General features: G+C 38.5%; 1 protein-coding gene across 1 annotated transcript in view; it reads right to left on the minus strand.

Annotated features, from left to right (window-relative positions):
* Nucleotides 1-24,637, minus strand: part of CNTN1 (contactin 1) — a 113,667-nt gene that overhangs the window by 51,243 nt on the left and 37,787 nt on the right. The window contains exon 2 of the mRNA XM_072146872.1: nt 19,397-19,481. The gene's annotated coding sequence lies outside the window, so the exon portion shown is untranslated. The remainder of the gene's footprint in view (nt 1-19,396; nt 19,482-24,637) is intronic.

Below are 24,637 nucleotides of genomic sequence, written 5' to 3' on the forward strand. Positions count from 1 at the left end.
ACAAATAGAAACATGTACTGAAATTTCTCTTCTGTGTAATAATTAAATTGTTGAAAATAAAATATTTCCCAGGAGTCTTTGGCACTGAGTCGTTGTACAATAAACCCCTGAAGGCCAAAGAGCTTTACACATTATTTTGCATTACAGCAGTTCGGTTCAATAGAATATATTATAAAATAAGCTACTTTAATTTTGGCACATGTTTTGTGAAACCTTTATGTTTTCTATCGACATTCTATTAATTTGTTAATTTGCTCTTTATAATACAAAATTAATTATTTAGAACAGTATCCTCTTTCAGAAGATTTCCTGTGACAATTTAAAGAGCAACTGTTTTCTTTCCACAAATTTATATCTCTTGGAAGTAGAACAACTTTGCCTATTATCTTTGTTACCTACTATATATCCAGCAGTGTCTTTGCTATACCCCTCAGATTATCTCAGTGCTGAAGTAGCTCCTTCCTTTGTGTTGACAAGTCCTGGAGTCTATCTTATAAACAAATCTACGGTCTCAGAAGAGGGGAGGGGCTGCTGCATCCTACTCATAGAGGTTGAGGTCAGAGCTGAGTGATTACAGGACTGTAGATATCAGATATCCTCCATCCCAGTCTGTGATCCTACAGAACTTTCTCTGTCTTTCTCTTCACCTCATGCTGCAGCACTTCCCCTACCTTGTACTCGGCACTTTAACCTCTGTGCAGAAAAGCTATTAACCCTTAGTACTCACATAGGACAGAAACTCCATGTAACCATACACTTCATGTAACTATTTTACTTATGATTTCTTCCACTTATTACATGTTCCATGCTCCTCCATGTGATGAAAGCTGCCAGGCTCCTGTATGTACAATATGCAGTGTTCAGTGGATTAACCTGTGGGGATCTAAAAGGATTTGATCCTAAATTACTTTGAGAGAGAACACAAGGCATCATGGGATTTGTGGGCAGATTCAATTGGACTCAACTTCAGGGCAAAAACAAGAAGACTTTAGTCTCTACCCACTTCACCAGTAGTCAATAAGATTTTTGTCAAACATATTCAGAACAAAAAATGCCATAACTTTGGAAAGAAAAGGGCGAGCAGCATCCTTCTGTATGGTTTCCAAATTGAAAATCACAGAATTTGATATCGATAAACGTTATAACATTGCAGTTCTGCTTTAAGATCCATGTTTTAAGTATTCTGGTCCTTGTCTTTATGAGGGAGCATATGGGTATAGTAAGACAGAAGTAACATTCTCGTTTAAAAAAAAAAAATGTGACTGATACGAGGTATAGATAAAAAAAAAAGTAGACTTATACAGAAAAATGCATGTTTTTGTCAAATCTTGACGTTTATGTTGAAGCATATGTCTAACAGATCCAAAAAATTAGATGTGAACCTAGCCATTGCAGTTTTCCTTATTGACAGCATTAGGTCTTTAGTGAATTTTCTACTTTTTCAAACAAAAGTCGCAAAAACTCTCCAAATCGCAATCAGTTGTAAGCCAATTTCTACAATTAGTCAGGAGCAGCCTTAGACTTGCGCCAAAGTTTGCAACTTTTTAAAAAAGTTTCACATTTGCCTTCAGGGGATAACTCAGAGAACATTGCAGAAAACTAGTCATTGTCAAACTTTGAAGGGAGAATTCTTAGTGTCAAAAAAAGTCGCACATGAGCCATAAAATGTCTCAAAAATTAGAAAAGGGCAAGCAAAAAGATTGATACATGTGCTCCTTTATGTTTGAGAGCTGTTATAGCAAAAGAAAATGCCAAACTTTTTTATGTTCGTTCTGGTGTTAGCCAATAAGTATTCATCCATATGTTGCTGCTGTATGTTTATATTGTATAATGATTTTTATATGCAACATGTGAACCTTACATATTTAATAAATCAATTATTCCTGATTTTATATCATTTAGTGTAGAAACATGTAAGTGACCTGCAGCCTTTAATTATGAAATATTTGTCTATCATACTATATGAAAGATGAGCGAAAGTAACAAATAAAGGCATACATAAATAAATAGATATAGATAGAAAGAGGATACGTTTTTTTTCTTACATGTTTTCTATATTGCTAGTACTATAATAGGATGCGTCTCTTTTCTGCACTGCATATACACTGCAGTTGATCATGAGATAAGCCAAGGTCTATAAATATAGAAACTAAGACTAACTCATAACAGTAAATGATGATATGTATTACAATACTTTTATCTATATCTTATCAATGGTCGAGTTTCATTTCCTCTATGGATGCTTCTGCCTTGCACTGTGTACTGCCTAATCATGTAGCCACATAAGAGAATATGGGATGACAACTGTTTTCGTGCATATCTAAAGGCTAACTCAGCAGGGAATTGCATCTACGAGCTCCAGGTTACCTAGCAACTCTCTCTGAACTGGAGCTTTTTTACATCACCCTTTACATCTGTCAAGGGTTCTTAAAAACAACTATTCCATTCTTTCAATGAACGGGGGAATTAGTCACTTCTACATCCTATTTAAAAAAGCAGCTAGTGGATATGGAAGTTGAATGTCTTCAATAAATTGAAATTATTTGTGAAACAGTAATATTTGTGATATATATTTCTTGTGGTGTGAGGAGAAATCTAACTCTAGTCTATTCCATTGAATTCTTATCACCCCTAGATATCGGACATTTCATTCTTTTGATGGCAAGAGATATCATTGTATTTTGAGTAGAATAGAAGAACTTTTTGCTATATTTTCTGTACTTGAATTTTCTGTGCCCTCTCAGATATATCCTCTCAAGACTAAATAAATTAATTTTTTTGTTTTATAACTAAGATATTTCATGACCCTTGTACTCTTGCTAACTCTAGGACATGTTGTGTTAATGAACTGATACCCAAAACGGGGGACACAGACTTGCTCTCACTATCCTGCATACATGGTATCAGTATGTGTAATGTCTCTATACTTTGAAATAAAAAATGATTATCTGGTACCGTAGTTAAAACAAATGGATAAAAATCCATGTCTTTATTTTATCCATCACACAAAAAACATGTCAAGTCCCTGAGAATAGTACGTTCTAATTATTTGTGTCTCAAGAAATGGTATTTAATTCACTGCGTACTTTAGAAGAACTCTATGATAACGCTAAAACTTAGCTTTTATTTAATCTTTAATTATTAAAATGAGCTCACTAGGATAAAAACACACACACACACACACAACACTTAAAGGGTAGGGCTAGTGTAGACATATTTGTCACTAAGGTACATTGTTCACTGCTCCCTTAATTCTCACATAAGCCTCAGGGCAAATCAATAACTAAGGGTATGTCCTAGTAACAAAAAACATGTCTCCTGACACATTTCCAGCTCTATATTGTTCTTAATCTAACAGTGTACAGTGAAGGATACAATGAACAATACAAAGATACCTCATCCAATCATATTCAAGTGTATTTGACATATGACCTTAGCTTTTCACATGTACCTGGCACAAGTTTCATGATCAAAACACGTTAGTTACTTGTATGACCATAAATGCATATGTACCACACATACAATTGCTTAAAAGGAACCTGTCATCAGGAAGGATATTCTTACATAAAGGCAGGTTGCAATAGTCTCTGGCATGTTGATTTATAAAAGCGGTGTTGCTATGCATCTAAATAATTCCACAGCTTTTTAATTGATTCTTTAACATTAGCTAGATCCCAGCCCTGTGGTAAGGCACTTCAAACAACAATTGCTTGTGGTGATGAGCTGGGGAGAGAGTAGGGGAGATACTGAGGGAGGGGGGTGGCAATGAGTGAGGAGAAAAGATAGATGAGAAGACGAGTTGTACCATTTAGACTGCCTCAACCTTCCCCATCCCCTTTACCTCTGTGACTCAAGGAGCCAGGTTATGTTAAAGAAATGATTCAAAATTAGTGGAATTATTATGATGAACAACAAAGGCATTTTAAGTCAACATTCCACAGGGTATTGGAACCTGTCATCATGTAAAACTGACATTCTTAATGACAAGTTCCCTTTAAGAACATTATTGCACTTTAATATGATAAACATTATAATGCTAAATAACAATCTTATTGATAGAAATACTAGATTCAATTGATATGATCTATATGCTCTAGTGCAGTGGTGGCGAACCTATGGCACTGGTGCCAGAGGTGGCACTCGGAGCCCTCTCTGTGGGCACTCAGGACATCACCCCAGCATGAAGTTCACCATACAGGACTCAAAGAATCTTCCTATAGAATCTTCCTACAATGATAGGCGAATTTGCTCTCCTCCTTTCAACTGTGTTGGTGTCTTTAGGAGGCTGAACAATTGAAAGTTGTCAAAGAACAAGGAGAAATAAGTTGCTGTGCTGGCACTTTGCGATAAATAAGTTGCTTTTGGTTAAAATTTTGGCACTCAGGCTCTAAAAGGTTCGCCATCACTGCTCTAGTGCATATACCTCTGTGTTCTACTAGATGTGTGAACAGTTCGCTATGTGCTCATTATTAAGAAATGAGTTAATCCCAGAATTGGAAAGGCTACTGTGTTTCCTACTGATTGGGCAGATAGAGATAAGACTGGAAAGACAACTAGGTTTTTTCTACATCGACTTGAAAGAAGACAGGAGAAGGTCAGACCAGAAAGAAGAATATATTAGATAAAAGAATGATCACACCTGAAGGAGAACTACACCAGTGCTACAACAAAGAGATCACATATGTTTATTATTGGACAATACTAGAAAGACAACTATGTTCCAAATAGAAGATTATTAGACCAGAGAAGGGGACCTGGGAATAGTCTCCTGTGGCACAGATAAAACATAGGACAATGTACTTCATGAAGAAAACCAAAAAGTCTTATTCAATGTCAGAGATTAAATAAAAACAGATGTATTCATTAGCTTTTTAACAATTCTTGCCCTCCACAGAGAAGGAGCCAAAACCTAAAAAGAAAATATGTTATATAAGTCATGTTTGTAAAATCCAACACAAGCAAAATAAAAATAAAAACATAAAACAAGTAGACACACTAGGGGATATTTCATTTGTATCAGTTATGATACAGAAACTACACATCATTTGTCTCCAGAGCTTTCCCCAGGGGTTAGACAACATCCCTGTGGAGAAGAACATAGTCAATGAGTGTGACAGCAGGTGTTAGGGAATACATGAAGCAATAAATAGGCCAGGGAACATGTGAGACATCGTAGTAAATAAACAACTACTATACCACAATACATGTGGCATTATGAGGAAATTTTTATCACACATGTCTAAACTATATTATGACCTTTTTTTGCATTATGAATGGGAGAGATAAGTGGTCATGTTGCTTGTGATGTTTTTGCATCTTAACCATAATTGAGAATAACATCAGGTTACCACTCAGTAACACAATTATTAGGTACTATATGCACACGAGAGGTTAAAGGATTTATTCAAAATAAATATTGTTTCTAATTTAGCTCCCAAAAATCATCCAGTAACAAAATACATCTAGAGCTGCAAGTTCTGGTATATGCTGTGCAGCGACCAGCACATGACCAAAGCAGCAAATCAGAGTCCTGATTAAGGACTTGTAACTCATAAATGTTTTATAGATGATTGAATAAAGCCTCAATTCTGTTGGACCTTCACCAACTGGAAATATTTTTCTTTTCTTGCATTTAATTTGACTACCTCGGCGTGGTATACTGTGCGTGTAATGAAGTTCTGGATCACAGAACATGGGTGAGCTGCCTCCTTTCTAATATTACATGGCCTGTATACAGAACCTGACTGCTCAGTTGTGATTGGCTGAAGTGGTCATATGCTGGTCACAGTACACCAAAGACCAGAGCACTAGATAAAATTACATGTACTAGTCAGTGTTGGGAGCCCAAAAAAATGTTGAAGCATAATCATTTGAGATATTTGAGATACCATTTTTATTGTGTATGGGAGGATGTTGTGAACATTTTTGTAGAATTAACTTCATACTACTCAATCAAGCTGCATCAAGGGATGCATATTCCAGCCTGTATACTGTGTATCTATGGAGTCTGCATGATCTCACATCTAACATCTCTGTGTTTGGTTCAACAGCTCGGAGAAGGAAGCATTGACCTCTCCACTTTCAGCTTCATCTTTGAAAATAATGTTCAAAGCATACTGCAGCCAGGGAGAGAGCAGGGGAGAAGATGGAGAGATCTGGTTGACATAATTGCCAAGTCAATGTAGAAGTAACATTGTAATCTGCACTTTGCAGCCCTTTTTTATTTCTAAATAAATTAAGTATATTTGCAAAAAGGTTCACAACATCCCATCCCTACACATAATATCAAAAATCATCTGAAATGACTGTTACTCTTTAAAGGAAGGCCCTGCTCTCTATTCTCCCTGGTGTTATCCGGAAACAAAAATGAGATTTTCCTGTATTGCAGCTCGCACAGTCATTCCTTGTAGATAGCAATCTGTCACACCTTCTACCGTTTCAGATTGGGCTCAAGAGCTAATACACATTTATCGGATGGAGGAAATAATGGCTGATACCCTTGGCACCACAGAGAAATTCATAAAGCTGTGGCAACCCTGGATGACATTTCGTGAATACCACAACTTCTGGGACATTCTGAGCTCAGATACCTAGACAGTCTTTTTTGCACAACCTTCTCAACTACACCAACAACCGACCCGCAACTATATTGGAATTTAATAAAATCATTGAACTACTCTTTAAAGAGTCACCAGGGACCTCATTTTCACTAAAGACAGGTTGCAGAAGCTTATTACACCTGCAGTGCAAATCTGCCTTTCTGCCTTTTGCATTATAACTTACTCTTGCACCCTGACAAAATCCTGGGGTAGTCACAGGGGCTGGGCTTTGGTATGGATGCATTTCAAAAAATAACATGTGACTTGTCTGTGTTACTCAATCCTCAGATCTTAGCCCCCTCCTCTGTGCTCCTGTACAGCTCCACCTCATGCTCCTTCTTAGAAATCACAGCCTGGTCAGCATGACATCAGTGGGGAGGGAAGAGCTGTACAAGAGCACAAATATGGAGGCAGCCTGCACAAGTCACATGTTGTTTTTTGACATGCATCCAAACCAAAGTCCAGCCCCTGTAACTACCCCAGGATTTTGTCAGGATGCAAGAGTAAGTTATAACACACAATTATTTTGTAATGCAAATGCTTAGAAAAGGCAGAGAAGCATTTTTGCACTGCAGGTGTAATGTGCTTTTACAATCTGTCTTTAGTGAAAATGAGGTCCCTGTTGACAGGTTCCCTTTATAGGAAGAAGGAAGTTAATAATGTTACATTTTTTCAATCCCACCTTTTCCAGTTATCTTGGCTAGACCCAGTTCACACCACCATTATTGGTGTCCATTGCTCATTTCCGCTTTTTATGATTGCCAAAATAAGGGACAGAGTAACAGATAACACTAGCGGTGGTATGATGCTATCCTTGCACAAGTTATTTTTTAGATCGCTTGTGATTTTACAGGTATGTTTAAAATAAAGACACAGAATTACAAATCAGGTCATATATTACACTGGAAAGCCTTAAAATGCATAAACCATATGTATCACAGTGGCTAATGCTTGTTTATGATTCTAGTGCCATTCTTTTTTCTTCTAATTCAAATAATTTTCTCAGTGCTCCCTTTCAGCTGCGGCACCTTCATTCACTGCCGTATTCTGCTTGTATACAGAGACCTGCAGTGACGCGGTGTTGACAGGCAGGTACATCCTGTAATTGATGCTGTAGCATTGTGCACACTGTCCATGTGACATCACTGCCAGCCTCTGTATACCAACAGGTTGGCACTGTGGCTGAAGGAGAGCGCCAGGAGAGGCGAGTATCAGTTTTTAATTGTTTTACAACCCCGAGCCACATATAAAACAAAATGTAATTCCTGACAAACTCCTTATCTTTTTACAATAAGCAGAAAAAACACATTAATGATAAAATTACTCAGGTTCCAATCAGGTCGGAGAGCATCTAACATGGAAGCAGTTGAAAGCAAAAGTATAAAAGAGAGCCCTTCACTAAATAGGTGCTCGGCTACAGTTCAACCTTCAATACTGCACAGAAAATGTCCTTCCTTTGTAACCATAGTTATATAGCAGCAGCAATGTTTCTCTAAGGAAACCAATAAAACCAGGGGTCAGTAATAGCCCCTACACTGACTGTTACATTATTTTATTTTAAACACACCAAATAAATTTCTCCATTGCAATAACGGTGTCCATGATATGACTCCATGATAGTTCACTATACCTATATGGCATCCAAACTGTTCTTCCACCCATTCTAAGTTTATTACTCCTATTAGTGTATGTTTTGCACCAGACTTTTGTAGCAGAATCTCTCTAAGCTACTCCCACTGATTACATGTGGTAAAAAAAATAAATTATATGTTACAATAAATGCGCTGACATGCACATTTTGCTCAGTATATCTCCCCTAATGCATTTTGATGTGCATTTGAAGATGTTAGAGCTAGACTATAGAACTTACTAAATTCTAAAATACACCAGAATAAAATGAATACCCTTAGTTAGCATAAAGAAAAAACATTATTGACGATAAAAATTTAAAATTCTTCACAGTCAGTGAAGGGGGAAATTCATTAAGACTGACTTTTTAACGCCAGTCTTAAAATTCCCCACGCTGGCAATTGTGCGCCCCTATTCACTGAGAAGTTCCGTCCACCCAATAAATACAGACCAAGTGTGAACTGGCGGAGTGTTTTTCTATAGACTCCTCCAGTTTTCCGATGTAGACTATAGTAAATGTGCCAGGCTGGGCGTACACACGCCCCCACCCCAGAATCGTTAGGCAGAATCATGTTCGGGGACAAGCAGAAGGTCATGGCAGGCAGCATAGGAACATAGTCAGGAACGGAACCGGGGGCACAACGGGAATTCACAATACAAACATAGGGCATAAGGAACAAGCTTTCTCTAGGGCTTCAGGCACAAAGATCCGGCAAGATCCGCCAATCATCTGCGCAATGACCGCCGAGGACAGGTGAGGAAGGCTACTGCTGGCATGGGAGGCATATGGGTGTGCCTGCGATCCGGGACATGGTCATAGGAGCACCTGTGACACATATGCAAAAAATATTTATTTCTAACTGCAATCATTCAGGCAGAAGTGGCTGTATCCAAGGACAACAATCTTGTTTCTAAGGGACAAAATGGCTACATTTATCAGAAAATGTCTTCACACAGGTATATAATATCCAGTTTCTGAAATGTTTCTATATGGCATATGAATTAAATTAAATATCATTGCCCACATGAGAAAACCCCATTAAGAGTGGTTAGGTGCAGAGAACACAATGCCCAATATCAAAATAATTAATGAAACTATACAATACAAATATAAATATATAGGGAAAAGTCTAAATTTGCTTTATTGTAACAAACATTTTGTTAGACAAACGGGATAAATCTTACCATTGCGGCGACTGCTCTTGTACTTTAAATGTGAGGTTTTATTTTGTGAGGTTTGTCTACTCTTTTAACACGTTAATTTTCATTTAATGAGTTCCTAGACTCATTGGTGCTTCATCAGTGTCTAACATCCACGCTACTTAATTCAATCTATCTCCGGTGTAGTCAATATTCAGGCATCGCTATCATTTACAGGCTCTCCAGGTCTAGATAAGATTTAGCTATTCATTGTGTTATTAACAGGGGACTATAGTGTATCATTATGGGGAACAAGTAGAATGCACTCTGTAATCTTTTTTCACTGTTTCTCTCATAAATATAAGACAACTGCAATTAAACCTGAAAAGAAAGAAGCAGTTGACAGCTTCAATGATAAAGCTAATTATCTCTGACTGAGGATGTCCAGGATGTTCTTTAAATGCATTAAATATATCTGCACAGCGTCTGCCATACAATGATTTTTCAGTTTTTCATGCATGTAATAGTATACATAACATGATTCTCATTTTTTAAAAAGCAGTAATAAGATTACATTCACACTATGTGGTGTAGGTTCAGCACTGGTATTGTGAAAGCCCCAAGGTTTATGCCCAATATGTCATAGAATTTTACAACTCAAAATACTAATATGGTGAAAGAGTCATAAATATTGTCAGGACCACTGTATAATGAGATGCAGGATGAAACTGTATCTGTAGCTGTCTGCATCAGAATCCTTTAAATAGATTTGTTGGGCTATAGGCAAATCAGGATCCAGGTCATCAAGGAAATATCATGAACTGACCTTATATCTTGTTTCTACATCTCTTTTCTATTTATCATTGGTTTTCCCTGGCTATTTTTGGCGTAAAAAAAAGTCTCAAAAAAGTGACATTGAAGTTTTTTGGGACTTTTCAGTGCTTTCTTCCTTAATGTTGCGTAAATATAGAACTACCGCTAGTGCAACGCCGTACAAAGCCAGGTTCATGACATGGAATTTTTTTTCCTATAAAAAGTCGCATAGTTACTAGAGTGTATTGTACTGGTGTATTTTCTGGAACTTTTTGTGCATTTTGAGACTTTTTTGGGGACTTTTAAAAAAAAAAAATCCAAGAGAGAAAGTAGACCATACGAACATATATTAAAGGGCCAAAACCACTTAAATGAATCTGCTGGGCAGCAGAGCTCCAAAAATAGAAGTGTCTCAAGAAGCCTGTATAATAATAAAAATCTAAATTATTAAATGTTATTCAATTAAATATTTTTTGCCATGATGGGATTTAAACTCCCAATCTTTACTCTTTACTGTGCTACATTGGTGGACATGAATCAAACTTTAGGCTTGCCTTTTGCTGTAATTTTTGAGACTTTTCACGATTCTTGTGCTCATTTGCAACTTTTTTTTGCAACTGTTTCCTTTTAAAGTTCGTCATTGTTTACATTCCAACAGTGTACCCACATTAATCCAGATGTAAAAGTTGTGGCTTTTATAAAAATTCACAAAATTCCGCGCAAGTCTACGGCTGCTACTGACCAAGCATAGAAAATAGCTGGGGAAATTATTGCGACTTGTGGAGACTTCTTCGCAAATTCTCTACAGACCGAACACCACATCAATAAAGAAAAACCTCCAAGATACATCTGACCAGCAGGAAAGCGAAGAATAGTCTCAAAAAACAATCAGAGAAGTGCGCCATTGATACAGTGTCATTATCCACTAGACTATGGACTTACTGATTGTCAATAGGAGGATTTTATCTAAGAACTTCAATAGAGCTTCCATAGAGTTACACAAGATTACTGCACTGGTATATAGAGATGGATCTTCTAAGGAATCTCTCTCCTACATTATCCTATTTTAAGCATATAATTAATATTTAAATGGGATAAATAAAAATGTATATAAGACAAACTTAATTGTACATTTTATATAAACATTATGAGGACAAACTTTACAATACATATAATAAACTGCCAAAACCCCCCCGAAAACTCTCTTCGCAAAATGCAAATTGTAAACGCAGCATGCGACTGCACCCGAATACTGAATTCAGATGATACAGTTTTCTTTTCTTGAAACCATTGGTGTCCAGCATCGTATCACATTCTGGTATCTGTGCAACCCTATTATAGGGCTATATACAACCTACTTATAGGACAAATGCATCATCACAGCTGTGTGTATCAAAGACAACACTACCACTCTACAAAGATTCAATTACACAGCACAATTGTGTATTAAATATAAAAATTCATGTCTTTATTAAACCACAAACAGTTAAACAATACTAGGGACAACTCAAGTGAAATCATAGATATAAAAATCTAAAGATCTAAATAAGGGCACCCAGTAATAGTGGTGTTTTAGTACTGTACTGATACTGTTACTGGATTCCCATTTTTTACATCTTGTGGGGGGATTCAGATATTTTGTAGCAATGTTTTTATCTGTGATTTATCTTAAATATTGACTCCAGCATTATTGTTTATCAATTTTTACATTTTTAATAAATACAGGCGGTCCCTGACTTAAGAACACCCAACTTACAAATGATCCATAGTTACAAATGAACCTCTGGATGTTGTTAATTTACTGCATTTTAGCCCTAGGCTACAACGATCAGCTGTAACAGTTATCTAAGGTGTCTGTAATGAAGCTTTAGTGTTAATCCTGGTTCTTATGGCCACCCATCATTTTTAAAATCCAATTTTCACAGAGAGCAGGATTTTTGTCTGGGGTTACAATACTTAAATATACAGTGACAACTTATATACAAATTCAGCTTAAGAACAAACCTACAGAACCTTTCTTGGTTGCCGATGCAAATCGGTTGTGTGAGAAAAAAACAAAAAGATGATTTCTTAAACTTCTACATCTTATATGTATAAGCAATGCAATGCAAGCTGGAGAATTCAGTTAGAAGTACAGGTTTGGCTCACTCTCAAATTTTTAGGTTTGGCTGAACCCGAATGTCAGTGGGTCTGCTCATCCCTGTTTATCACCTAATCTGTCTAGTTGTCAAATTTGTCTCTAGACCCTGTTTTTTCATTCAAAGCTGCAAATGGTCTCTAAACAATGGAATGTCTGTGAGAATATGAAATAAATCAATAATTCCACTATAATCATTTTTCGCAATGGTGGAGTCCTACATGAATCATGTGTGATATACTACAACCCCACACACGTCTAGACCACATTTTCTGTGGCAGATTTTAGTTCTATCACATATGAAACTCATGGATTTCACAGTATTTTCTGTACCTACAACATATTGTATAAGCTTTCTCATTCAGTTGAAAATATATACAGTGAAAAAACTGGATTAATGGTTGAAATGTATTACTTAACTAAGATTAGACACCAGTTCATATAAAGTAGTATTTGTGTTCCCTGTGAAAACATGTGAAGACTTTTTTTGTTTAAACACCCAATAGTCCAATAAGTATTATGCAACATTATATGAAAAATAGATTTAGAAAGATATAGATATATATAAAAATAAAATAACAAACAATAAGCAATTCCAGCATGCTACTATCATTACAGAAAATTAGCTATTTTATCTAACTTCCAAAATTATATTATTTCAGGAAGCTAAAAGAGGGTTACCACTGTTTATTCAAATTAAAAAAATGAGAAGACAGTAAATGTAGAGAGTAAATGTAGCAAGAATATTCTTATACTGGTATAAAAATTGCTCCATCATTATATCAAGCAGAACTACAATCATAAGGATGAAGACTGTCTGCTAGTAGGGATTTGCTTTTTGATTATTATATTTAAAGCTTTCTCAAGCAGAGAACCAAGGACATGACTCCAGTGTCATACACAGTTTACTTACAATTCAGCAGAATATCACTAACACCACATTCAGTAACAAAAAAATAGATAAAAGAGCATATTATAAAAAAAAAAAGTATAAGAAATCGAAATACATTAAAAACGTGCATGGGGCTTTCCAATATCAGGTTCTCTTCAAATAATAAAGTCAGATGACACCAGTAAATTAAGGCATCGGAAGAATCTATGTTATATAATGTTGAAAAAAATAAGCGTGTATTTGGGAAACACTCTCCTTTGTTGTTGCATTTCCAGCTGCACTATTCTTTTGGGCAGTAAACACGTGGAAACTACTCTTACCTGTTGGGTGTGCTGGCTTTAAAAGTTTCTAAGCCTTCCAATCTACTCCCAGTCCACTTGTGGGCTATACAGGGTACTGGCTTCCACAGGATGAAGCCTAAGAAATGGCTCAGTTGGCCGCGCCCCCCTTCACGCCCCACTGCCGTGAAGGTGGCAGAGAGGGCAAAATAATTGCAAGCTAGCATTTGCGATTATTACAGTGGCACAGGGGCCCTGATAAATATGCCCCTTTATGTAGTATGTTTAAGACTCAAAAAATGGTAAAAGTAAGTTAGGCTTGAGATGATAAGGCGCTTGGGCTGTTGGGCTTTGCAAGCCAGCCTACACTCCAGAGTGTATAGGACCACGCCGATAGATTAGAAGGTTCCAGAAGACAATAACGGGGATTTATAGGCTTTATATATCTTTATAATCCTTGATCCCAATGTTCGCCTCCTTAAGTACCAGGCACCCCTGAAAAGCCTTACAAACTATTAGCTGTTATGTCTGTTCTGCCTGCCATGACAATTTTCCTGGACTTTGATTACACACAAAGATATCTGCACACATAGGGGCAGATCTATCAAGCAGTCTGAAAGTCCGAATATTTCCAGTTGCCCATGGCAACCAATCACAGCTCCCCTTTAAAATATTCATGAGCACTGGTGAAATGAAAGCTGAGCTGTGATTGGTTGCCATGGGCAACTGGAAATATTCTGACTTTCAGACTGCTTGATAAATCTGCCCCATATTGTTTTAGCTGTGGAATGGCTGTACAGAATTTCTGTGTGACAAATCTGAACCGTAATACAGTTGCATTTTAGAGTATATAATTTAAGGAAATCCTATACACACAATGCCGAAAAATCTGCAGCATAAAAGCCTTTCCTGGATGCAAGACCACTGGAATAAATCTGCCTGCCCTGACTTTAAATCTCTTTCTCTAAGGCTGAATTCACACTGCCGCATGGGGGACGTATATACGGCCGATGTATATACGGCCGATATACGTCCCCCACAGACGGCAATAGGCACACGGGGCCCTATGGCAACGATACGGTGCAGCACACGTGCATATATGCCTGTGGAGAGTTGCGGGGGTGAGCAGCGTGCTACGGTACGTTCGAATGCCATTTGGGTTGCAGGGGGCCCCTGCCACTTTCCAGAGAGCCATGGACCAGGTTCTACGTCCTCACATGAAGTATGCAGCAGCGTACTTGGATGATATTGTCATTTTCAGTCATGACTGGGAAAGTCACCTCATTAAGCTTCAGGCTGTCCTGAATTCTCTAAGAAGGGCTGGATTTATGATTAATCCAAATAAATGTGCCCTAGGAATGGATGAAACCAGGTACCTGGGTTACATAGTGGGAAGAGGAGAAATTAAACCCCAACTGAATAAAGTGGAAGCTATTCAGAATTGGCCCCGCCCACTTAACAAGAAACAGGTCCGGGCATTTCTAGGAATTGTGGGATACTACAGGCGATTTGTCCCCAGGTTTGCAGAGATAGCAGTTCCTTTGACTGACCTCACAAAGGGTACAAAGTCGGCAATGGTGCAGTGGTCTCCAGAAGCAGAGGGGGTTTTTAAAGAGTTAAAGGAAGCCTTGTGTAGTCAACCAGTGTTGATAGCTCCTGACTTCTCCCGCGAGTTTGTGGTCCAGACAGATGCGTCTGATGTAGGTCTGGGTGCAGTTATGTCTCAAGTAGTCAATGGGGAAGAGCACCCAGTAATTTATCTTAGCAGGAAACTGTCCCCAGCAGAGAAAAATTATGCCATCATTGAGAAAGAATGTCTGGCCATAAAGTGGGCACTAGACTCCCTCAGGTACTATTTATTGGGAAGGAGGTTCAAACTAGTGTCAGACCATGCCCCCCTAAGATGGATGCGGGAGAAGAAGGGAAAAAATGCCCGGGTCACCCGCTGGTTCCTGGCCCTACAAGATTTTTCTTTCACAGTGGAGCACAGGCCAGGAAAAATGCAGGGAAATGTAGACGCCCTGTCAAGGGTGCATAGACTGGTGGCTAAAGGTGCCAAAACCCCCGGCTTTTGTCAGAGGAGGGGGGTATGTCAGAAGGTACAAGGGGCCATTATTGATGGCAGATATGTGTCACCGAGGTGCCTCAGTTTGGTCAGGAACCTTAGGTTTCTGACAATATTTAATGTAGCAAAGCTGCTTAATGCAGTTGATCCGGGCCGGCTTTCATTGGAGTAGTCAAGAGCAGGATGGGTGACTACTCCCACATATCCAGGCCAGGTTTTGGCTGACAGATAAAGCCAGGAAGCTCAGGTGAGCTGGGGGATGTGTGTTTGCAGTCTGGAAGTCTCTGCTATACTGCATGCAGAGCTGGAGGTGTTACACAGCCAAGGATCAGCAATAGTGACATTGTCGGTTTATGCTGCTGGATGGAGACACAACCTACAAAGGACTGAGTCAAGCCTGTTTATATGGACTGTATTTTCTGTTATATGCTGAAGCAAGCTATTCTGTTTCGTTAAACTGTTTTGGAAAGAAATAAAACAGCTACCTGGACTGTTACTGAAGTTGCCATTTGAGTTGATCCCCTACACACTTCATAAATGTTGTGTAAGACACTTGTCTTGTGGTGCGCATTACACCAGAATTCTGGCATATTTCACTTAGTAGATCTCAGTCTGTTTATGTAAATCAATGTGGATAATTGCATATCTAACAATAGCTCCTATAGTGTGCAAACACATAGAGTACTCTATAGAGCTTCCACAGTCCTAATATCTGCTGCTGTAACTCATTTCATTTTTATAAATTATAATTATCTTTTATATTATTGGTGAATTAATTGAAAGCATTTTTGGGACAGATTTATTAAAAGTATTGTCATGCACAACAGTGCAGAGTTAGACTATTAGAGCTATTAATAAATCTGATTAATTACCTTATATACTTGAGTATAAGTCAACCTGAGTATAAGCCGAGGCCCCTAATTTTACCACCAAAAACAGAGAAAACCTATTGACGCGAGTATAACCCGAGGGTGGGAAATGCATTGGTCACAGCCTCCCAGTATATAGCCAGCCCCCAGTATTATATAGCAAGCCAGCCCCCTGTAGTATATAGCTAGCCAGCCCCCTGTAGTATATAGCCAGTCAGCCCACTGTAATGTATAGTTAAACCCCTTTAGTATACATCCAGCCCCCTTTAGTATATAGCCAGGCATCCCCATTTAGTATACAGTGAGCCAGTCCCCTTTAGTATATAGCAAGCCAGCTGCAGGGAGCATCAGACGATGAGTATGTAAGTTTATTGTTGTACACACCGAGGGGGTGCAGGGTATTTCATTAATAGGGGGGTACAGGGCATTTCATCAATAGGGGACTGCATGGCATTGCATTATTAGGGGGGACTGCAGGGAATTTCATTAATAGGGGGACTGCAGAGCATTGTATTAATAGGGCGACTGCAGAGCATTTAATTATTTTGAGGGCTGGCTGCAGCGCATTTCATTATTTGGGGGGTTGCAGGTTATTTCATTACTAGGGGGCTTCTTCTGGACATTTCCTTACTAGGGGGCTGCTGCAGGGTATTTCATTACTCGGGGGGGCTTCTTCAGGACTCTTCCTTACTAGGGGGCTCCTGCGGGGCATTTTACTTCAAGATGGGTGCATGGAGCATTTCCTTATTGGGGGAAGGCTGGATAAAGCATTTTACAGGGGGCGGGCTGCATAGAGCATTTCATTACTGGAGGAGGCTGCTAGGGCTTTACATAGGGAGACTGTGACCATTTTCCCCCCTAGGCTCATACTCAGGTTGGCTTAAACTCAAGTATATATGATAGTGGTAAAACTTGGGTTGTAAATAGTATTCAAGAATATAGATGTAAATTTCTGGCTCTAAAGTGCTGAAATCAATATCAAAGCAACCAAAACTTTTTACTTGCATTACAGCCATTTGCTGCCATAAAGCAGGGGTCAGGAGCTGTCTCAGTGGAATTTGGCATTTGTATGGGTGCTAAGCTTAGCTAGGTCCTAAAAGCCACTGCTAGACCATAAGGATTGAGCATTTGAAATCCAACAATATGAACCATATTCTTCACAACATCTACCATTAAAGGAGAATTTTCTCAGCTGAAGGTCTACACATAAGAATAATGGGAGGCATTTGTCAGGGCTTATACGCCTGAAACCTGGAATAGTGAAGGGCATGCAGCCAGCGGTGGAGTGGGCGGCCACCTGCTTAGAACTTTCTCTGTCAGCGCTGCACAACGCTGCTGCCTGCCAAATTCATCAGATGTCGAAAACCTCTTGATAAATCCAATGTGGGGCGGAGATTATAGCCTGCATATGATAAATCTCCCCCAATGTCTGAAGCTGGACACATAAACATAAAACATGATTCATTTCAGAAACTTATTCTTATTAATAATAAATATTTTATATACATTTTGCAATTGCTAGAACTTCTGGAACATACAAATGGGATCATATTTATTAGGGCTTGTACACCTGAAATCTCCAAATAGGTTTAGGGGGGCATGAAGAGAGGGTGTGCCCAGTGAAGGAGGGTTGGTCAGATCTGGTCAGACCTGCCGGGATCTACCAGAAGGCCGGAGCCTTGTGATAGATCCTAGCAAGGAATTATGTGTAAGGCACTTTTTTCTTATTGCCTCCCTCTCTGACATCACAATAGGGCAGTGGCCGACTGGCTGAAAGATAAGTAATCTTCTCCTCCTCCTCTGCATCAGTGTATCAGAGACCCAGTGGACTGAGGTGATGGACATGTGGCTCATTGCCAGAATGGGACCAGGGGTTGTGGTCCTTTACTCAGCAAGTGAGCTATTCCGTATTTAAGATATTTCAGTTCTCTAAATAACCTCTTTAACCCCTTAACAACTTGGCCCTTTTTCGTTTTTCTGTTTCCGTTTTTTGCTCTCTTCCTTCAAGAATCTATAAATTCTTTATTTTTCTATTTAAAAAGCTGTGTATGGGCTTGTTTTTTGCGCAAATTACACTTCATAGTGAGGAATATTTAATATTCCATGCCTTTTACTTGGAACCAGGGCCATTATCATCAACATCCTGAAAAAAAACTCTTTCACTATAATGTGTATCCTAGAACTACATAAAAAACATGAGGCGAAACCGTGGACAAGACATGGAATTCTAACTGTAGACTACTATATAATATAAATATAAACATATTTCCATATGTTACATTCTCCATGGAGGATTTCTTTCAAAATTTTAACAAAGGATGATAGGGAGTGACACAGCTTTGTAATCCATGTTTACTTGTCCTTGATGTTCACACATATCTACGGTAGATCAGCATTATAATCAGCAATAACTGTGCCAGCATCTGGGCCAGCCAGAAGACATGTGGGTCAGTCAGTCCCTGCTGTTAACAATGATTTTTTTCGTTCATAAATTCACTTTCAAAGACTGCATGTAGGTTTTCATTTAAGAAATTTTCCAATAAAAAACTGAGATAAACAATTATATTGAATGATGACTTCCCTATTTTCTTTTTTATAAAACATTACACTGAAAACTTCTATCAATGGAAAATAGAAAGGTTTTACTATTTCACAACCAAAGCATTTTTTACTGAAAAAAATAATTCTCCTGAAGCATAACATATCCAAGTGTAAATGCACAGCCCAGATGCTAATCCTAAACAGGAATTATTAAGGATATCCGCTGGATTATAGTAAAAATCAAGTCCACCTTGTTTAAAGGCAGCTCTACTCATGCATAACAGACTTTACAGAAGACTGCAGTAAACATGCTGCAGAATGGGCGTCTATAATGAGAGATCAAATAATCCTGACTCTGTACTTTTGGGCTAAAAATACATCTGTTTCAATACACCCACCATTAAAATCTATTAAAAGAAGAGGTGCATCTTACCTGTACACTGGCACCACTTCTTTACTGAGAATCAAGATGAAAAACGCAAGTGTTGTCCCATCAAGATGCTCCACATAGTAACCGTCTGCAACAAAAATAGGAAGATATCACAATGTGCTCTCAGCAGGAAAAGTCATGCACAGAATACGCTCTGTCCTTCCTTCAATAACCCGCATGTAAATTAACACTGCAACATTCTGTGAACGCTGCAGAACGCGCCTCATAGCAAACATTCTATGTCAACAGCCCTGGATTTCTCCTGGAATTAGCCTTTAGCTTGGGTGTATACATATATACTGTGCTCCACTGACGTGAATTGCAGAAAAATCTCAGTCCGTAGAACGGCTGCACTCTGTCTGTTCAGGGACAGTGAATGAGAGCTGCATGCATAATTCAATGCATTAAAATCCTCCTGCACTTCCTGCTACATCTAATAATGGGCTATTGATTGCCAAGACGATGATAGTCAGGGGATTTTTTGGTGACATGAACCAAAAGATATAAAGGTAAGTGTGTGTATATATATATATATATATATATATATATATATATATATATATATATATATATATATATATATATATTATATATTATATACACACATACAGGCAGTCCCCGGGTTACATACAGGATAGGTTCCATAGGTTTGTTCTTAAGTAGAATTTGTATGTATAGTTAGCTACATTTATATGCTTGTAGGACATGCACAGAAAGCAGCACTACCCCATCACTAGTAATAAAACGGAATAAAGAGGGTCCTGTGTGATGTGCATGGCCATACAATGCAGATTCTCCCTGTAATTATGTAGCTCCTGCTTGTAATAGTTTCTTCTGTGCCCTACATTTTGAACAAAATCCTTGCATATTGCATATAAGGTACACCCATCCACAGAAATGTGGCATTCTGTATATTTCAATGGGAGTGGCAGAAAATCCATGTCAAACTCTGTATTTTAAACTACTTCCAGGAACAGACAGCACTCCAATATAGTGAAAAAAATCGGTGTGTCTTTATTCCATAAAGCGACGTTTCGGAGTGTGGGAGGAAACCGGAGGACCTGGAGGAAACCCACACCAACACGGAGAGTGCATACAAACTTTTTGAAGATGTTGACCCTGGGACTTGAACCCCCAGCTCTGCAAGGCTGTCATGCTAACCACTAAGCCACCTTATGAGTTTATCACCTATAAAGAAGAAATTTTTCACTGCCAGGTGAGTGCCACTTCTTTTCTTTATCTCGATTACTGCCATGTTTGCCCTATGGAGTTGAGCACACCCCAAGTGTATACTGGTGGTTTCCAACCTCTGTGTCCCATCGGCTAAACAGTGAAGACTATGTAGTCAATGGGACACAGAAGTTGGAAGCAATGCCGTGCATGCCTCTCGACAATCATAGAAAACTATTGCATGCATCTTTATGAATGTGGTGCACATGACAAAATAAGAGAACATTTACACTTTCTTCTGCCTTGTGCCCAAAAAGTCACACAAGCTTTGGAGGTAACATGCATTCGTCCCAACATAAATGCAGCTCTCCAAAGAAAAGCTAATCACTTCCCAAGGCAAATTTACATTTGGCCTATTGTTTTCACAGGAGCTAATGCAAGCTAATGTATTATTGTTTTATTGTATAAATCCAATTTTCAGTTGTAAATTAATAATTTTACAGTTACTGTATATTACAAGTAGGTGACTTCAAACAGCATTACTGAAATGAATAGTTCTACCACCAGTAAAGGCTGGGTTAGTTCAGGGCCTATACTCCTTTTACTGTAGTGGCAGAATAACCAACCCATAATACTCTAGTATTTCTGAGTTTGTGCATAACCATCACATCGATCCATCGAGTGCCATTTCCTCATTTTCCTGCAGTTATGGATTTTAGTGTTATTGTTTTAATTTTTTTTCTTGTGTGTCTTCTGATCCATCTATTAACCCTCAAACAGATGCTGTTGTATGTACGTTCACAGTTTGGGCACGGGCATCATCTGCAAAGCAGTGTATTAGCAAGGAACTCCACGTATACCTGCTAATCACTTTTCTCAAGGGTGGGTTATACTGGTGTCTTGACTCTTGTTTTACTATAGTATACTTTATATACATTACACTATTTATATTTCTGTGTTCTCTGACCTATGTTATTGACTATTCTTTGTCTCACAATTTTGTACCTTGCCACCATCTTCGTTTTGGCCCAGTTCTCCTAACTATGCATGTGTCTGTTTCATTCTTTCTTTGTTTTTTTGTAGGGAACCTCAACCAGTTGCCACCAGTGTGTTAGCGCAGGGCCTGGCAAGTAGGCAGGAACAGATGCCATGGGTTGCCAAGTTGTGACAACAATTTTTAAATATTCCAATGCTCAAAGATTACTATGGATGATAACCAAACAAAGTGCCACTCATTTCATCTGTATATCTTAAGATCTGGGAAGAGATTAAGACACTGAAAAAAATGATACTTAAAAAAGCACCTTTCAAATATGACATCATGTATTTCTAGCACTTAACGGAAGGTATTTGTGCAGTACAAGAAATCCATGCTGAGAAGTAAATTGCATTCATCCTGTAAGGCAATTTTATCCTTCAGTATTTTTCTTCAAAAAAGGAAACAGCAACAAAGTGCTCTATAGGAGATGTGATCCGGCGAGCGGTAGATTTTCGAAATACAAAAGATAGCTAACTTGATAGAACCAAAAATACAAAATCCGCACATGACACTTTGAAAACCATTAGGATATTCTCAGTTTTGGTATTTCTCAAGCAGCCATTAACAAAACATGTTTGCTTTGAGTCTTTAAAGGATATATCTACAAACAGCAGTCACATCTAGACAAAATTTGGTAAATTGCAGTTTCCATTTAATGTTAAATAAAATACTGTTTGGTGTAAACACAACAATAATAAAATATACTTGACATCTACCATCTATATATCTATTTCATCAGAGGCTTAACCTATTTTGTCCTCCACCCATAATTTAACCTGTTTTTTTTATTCAGACTGGATTCTGAGGACCATCAAAAGCCCAGCAGACAGGCCCAATAGGGCAGCAAAACTGGTAAATGAAGAGTCGTGCCTAGCTTATTGATAGCGCCGGCCATGGTCACAGCTGCATCTTGACCTTATACTTTCTTATTTTCTGTTTCTGGCATTGGCCAGGAAGAATACAGTAAACGCGAAGAATCTGACAGCAATTGCGCAATATATGCGATGCTGCCGACTTCTCAGAGGGGCATGCTGGAGGAGTGCCAGCCCCCTTATATACCTGAATATACCCAACTTACAGCGTAGTGGATACGAGGATCCGACCTCTACTTTGATAATAGGTCAGATCCTTTAGGAACAACTTTCACAACATAAAGTAAAATAAATTTAACATACATGGAAAGGGGCTGGGGAGAGGATTATGGGGGGCCTGTTTGGTGGGGGTCCTTTTTGTGGGTGACAGGTCCTCTTTAAGGATAACAAAGACAATGTTTTAGATTGTCCATCACAAAACCCCGATCTCAGTCCTACTGAATAAATGGACAGCAGTGAAATGGCAAGGCACCGACAAACATGGCTCAGTTACATCAGTTCAATCAGGAGTAATGGGCTCAAATTCCTACCAACTATTGTGGGAAGTTTATGGAAGGAAGTCCAAAATGTTTGTCAAACATTTAAGGGCAATGGTACAAAATACTGATGAAATGTATGTAAACTTTTTTTTTTATGTTGCCGAAAGTAATAAAATCCCTTAAAAAATTCTCTCTCACTCGTTAGTCTGGCATTTGGCAAAAATAAATAATTTAGGTAATCCTATTTGTTCTAAAACGGGAAAGGTTTATTCTGATCACATGTCAGATAGTGAGTAAAACATGCATATGTTTCTTTTTATATAGTCTATGTAAACATCTGCATTTTGATTTCCTAGTTAAATGTATTAATTAATTTTAGTCGATTTTAGGTTCAAGACACAGAGCACACAATAAAACTATAGTATGCAAGGATAGTTGATATAAAAGATGTATAAAATATATATAACAGACAATTGATGTGAAGTAAAGATCATGGGGCACATTTACTAAGGGCTTTGTGCTGCACTTTTGTCTCACTGTGCACGTTCTGCTTTTGTGTTGCACGTGGCCCTTTTGTGGTGCAGCTGCGCTGGCTTCCATGAGACACAAATTAGGGGGTGTGCCGTCGGTCGGTCTGACTGATCCGGACCGGGAGCCGTATTTGACATGCAAATTGTGTTGCACGCCCTATGTTAAAGAAGCACCACAAAAAAGATGGTGAACTCTGTCGGACCATAGCAGGGAAGTGCCAGATTCATGATTTCTGGCGCACAATCTTAGTGAATCTGCGCACCCAGCATTATACATGGAAATAGCACTTTTAGTGCAGTTTCTAAATGTGTCCCAATGTATAAGAAAAATTCTACAAATGTAAACCAAATGAATTGTAGGGAAACACTTTTCATGCAGAACATAGCATAGTAATGCTAGCACTGACTGGCACTATGTTGAATAATCCACTGTTTACATGTAAGAACAGATGTCCTTTTGTGACATGCCTTCCACAGAGCTTAACCTGACAAATCAGAAAGAATCATGGACATTATCACAATGATGCTAACAAAAAATGTTGCATGCTTATTATCTGAATGAAAACTACCACTAAATTTATTCTCTACAAAGCACCACCAATTCTTTGTAGAGGTTATAATGCTGAATCCAGGCATACGTTTATTAGGTTCATTAGCCGACTCTTCAGTTCAAAAAATTACTTATCTTTTTACTAATGTCCCTTAAGTTCTCTGGGTGTTGTTACCAGAGACCCTCTGAGCTCTGGCAGCATGCCCCCCCCCCCCCCCGCAATACATCTAACCCACCAACTGCCTCCTTCCCTCTGTCCCCCTCCTGCCATCTTCTTCTCGGCAGCTGGCGTTGAGTGAGCTGACGTCATAGTAAGGGGAGTGCCGGATGAGTTAGAAAAGGTGTGAGCTGCAAGACACCCCCTCACCCCCCTCCCCTCCACAGCCCTTCATGTACAAAAACATAAATAAGTACATTTTTTATAATGGATGAGTTAGCTAATGTACTTTATAGGTATGTCAGCTAATGTACTTTATAGGTATGCCAGGATTCAGCACTGTAACCTCTAGCACTGGTGATGCTTTGTACAAGTTAAATTTAGTGGGAGATTTCCTTTAAATGTTGGATAACACTTAAATTGTAAAATGTTAAACTCTAATTGAAG

The sequence above is a fragment of the Engystomops pustulosus genome, chromosome 4, assembly GCF_040894005.1.
Source record: "Engystomops pustulosus chromosome 4, aEngPut4.maternal, whole genome shotgun sequence".
In the NCBI taxonomy this organism is placed as follows: domain Eukaryota; kingdom Metazoa; phylum Chordata; class Amphibia; order Anura; family Leptodactylidae; genus Engystomops; species Engystomops pustulosus.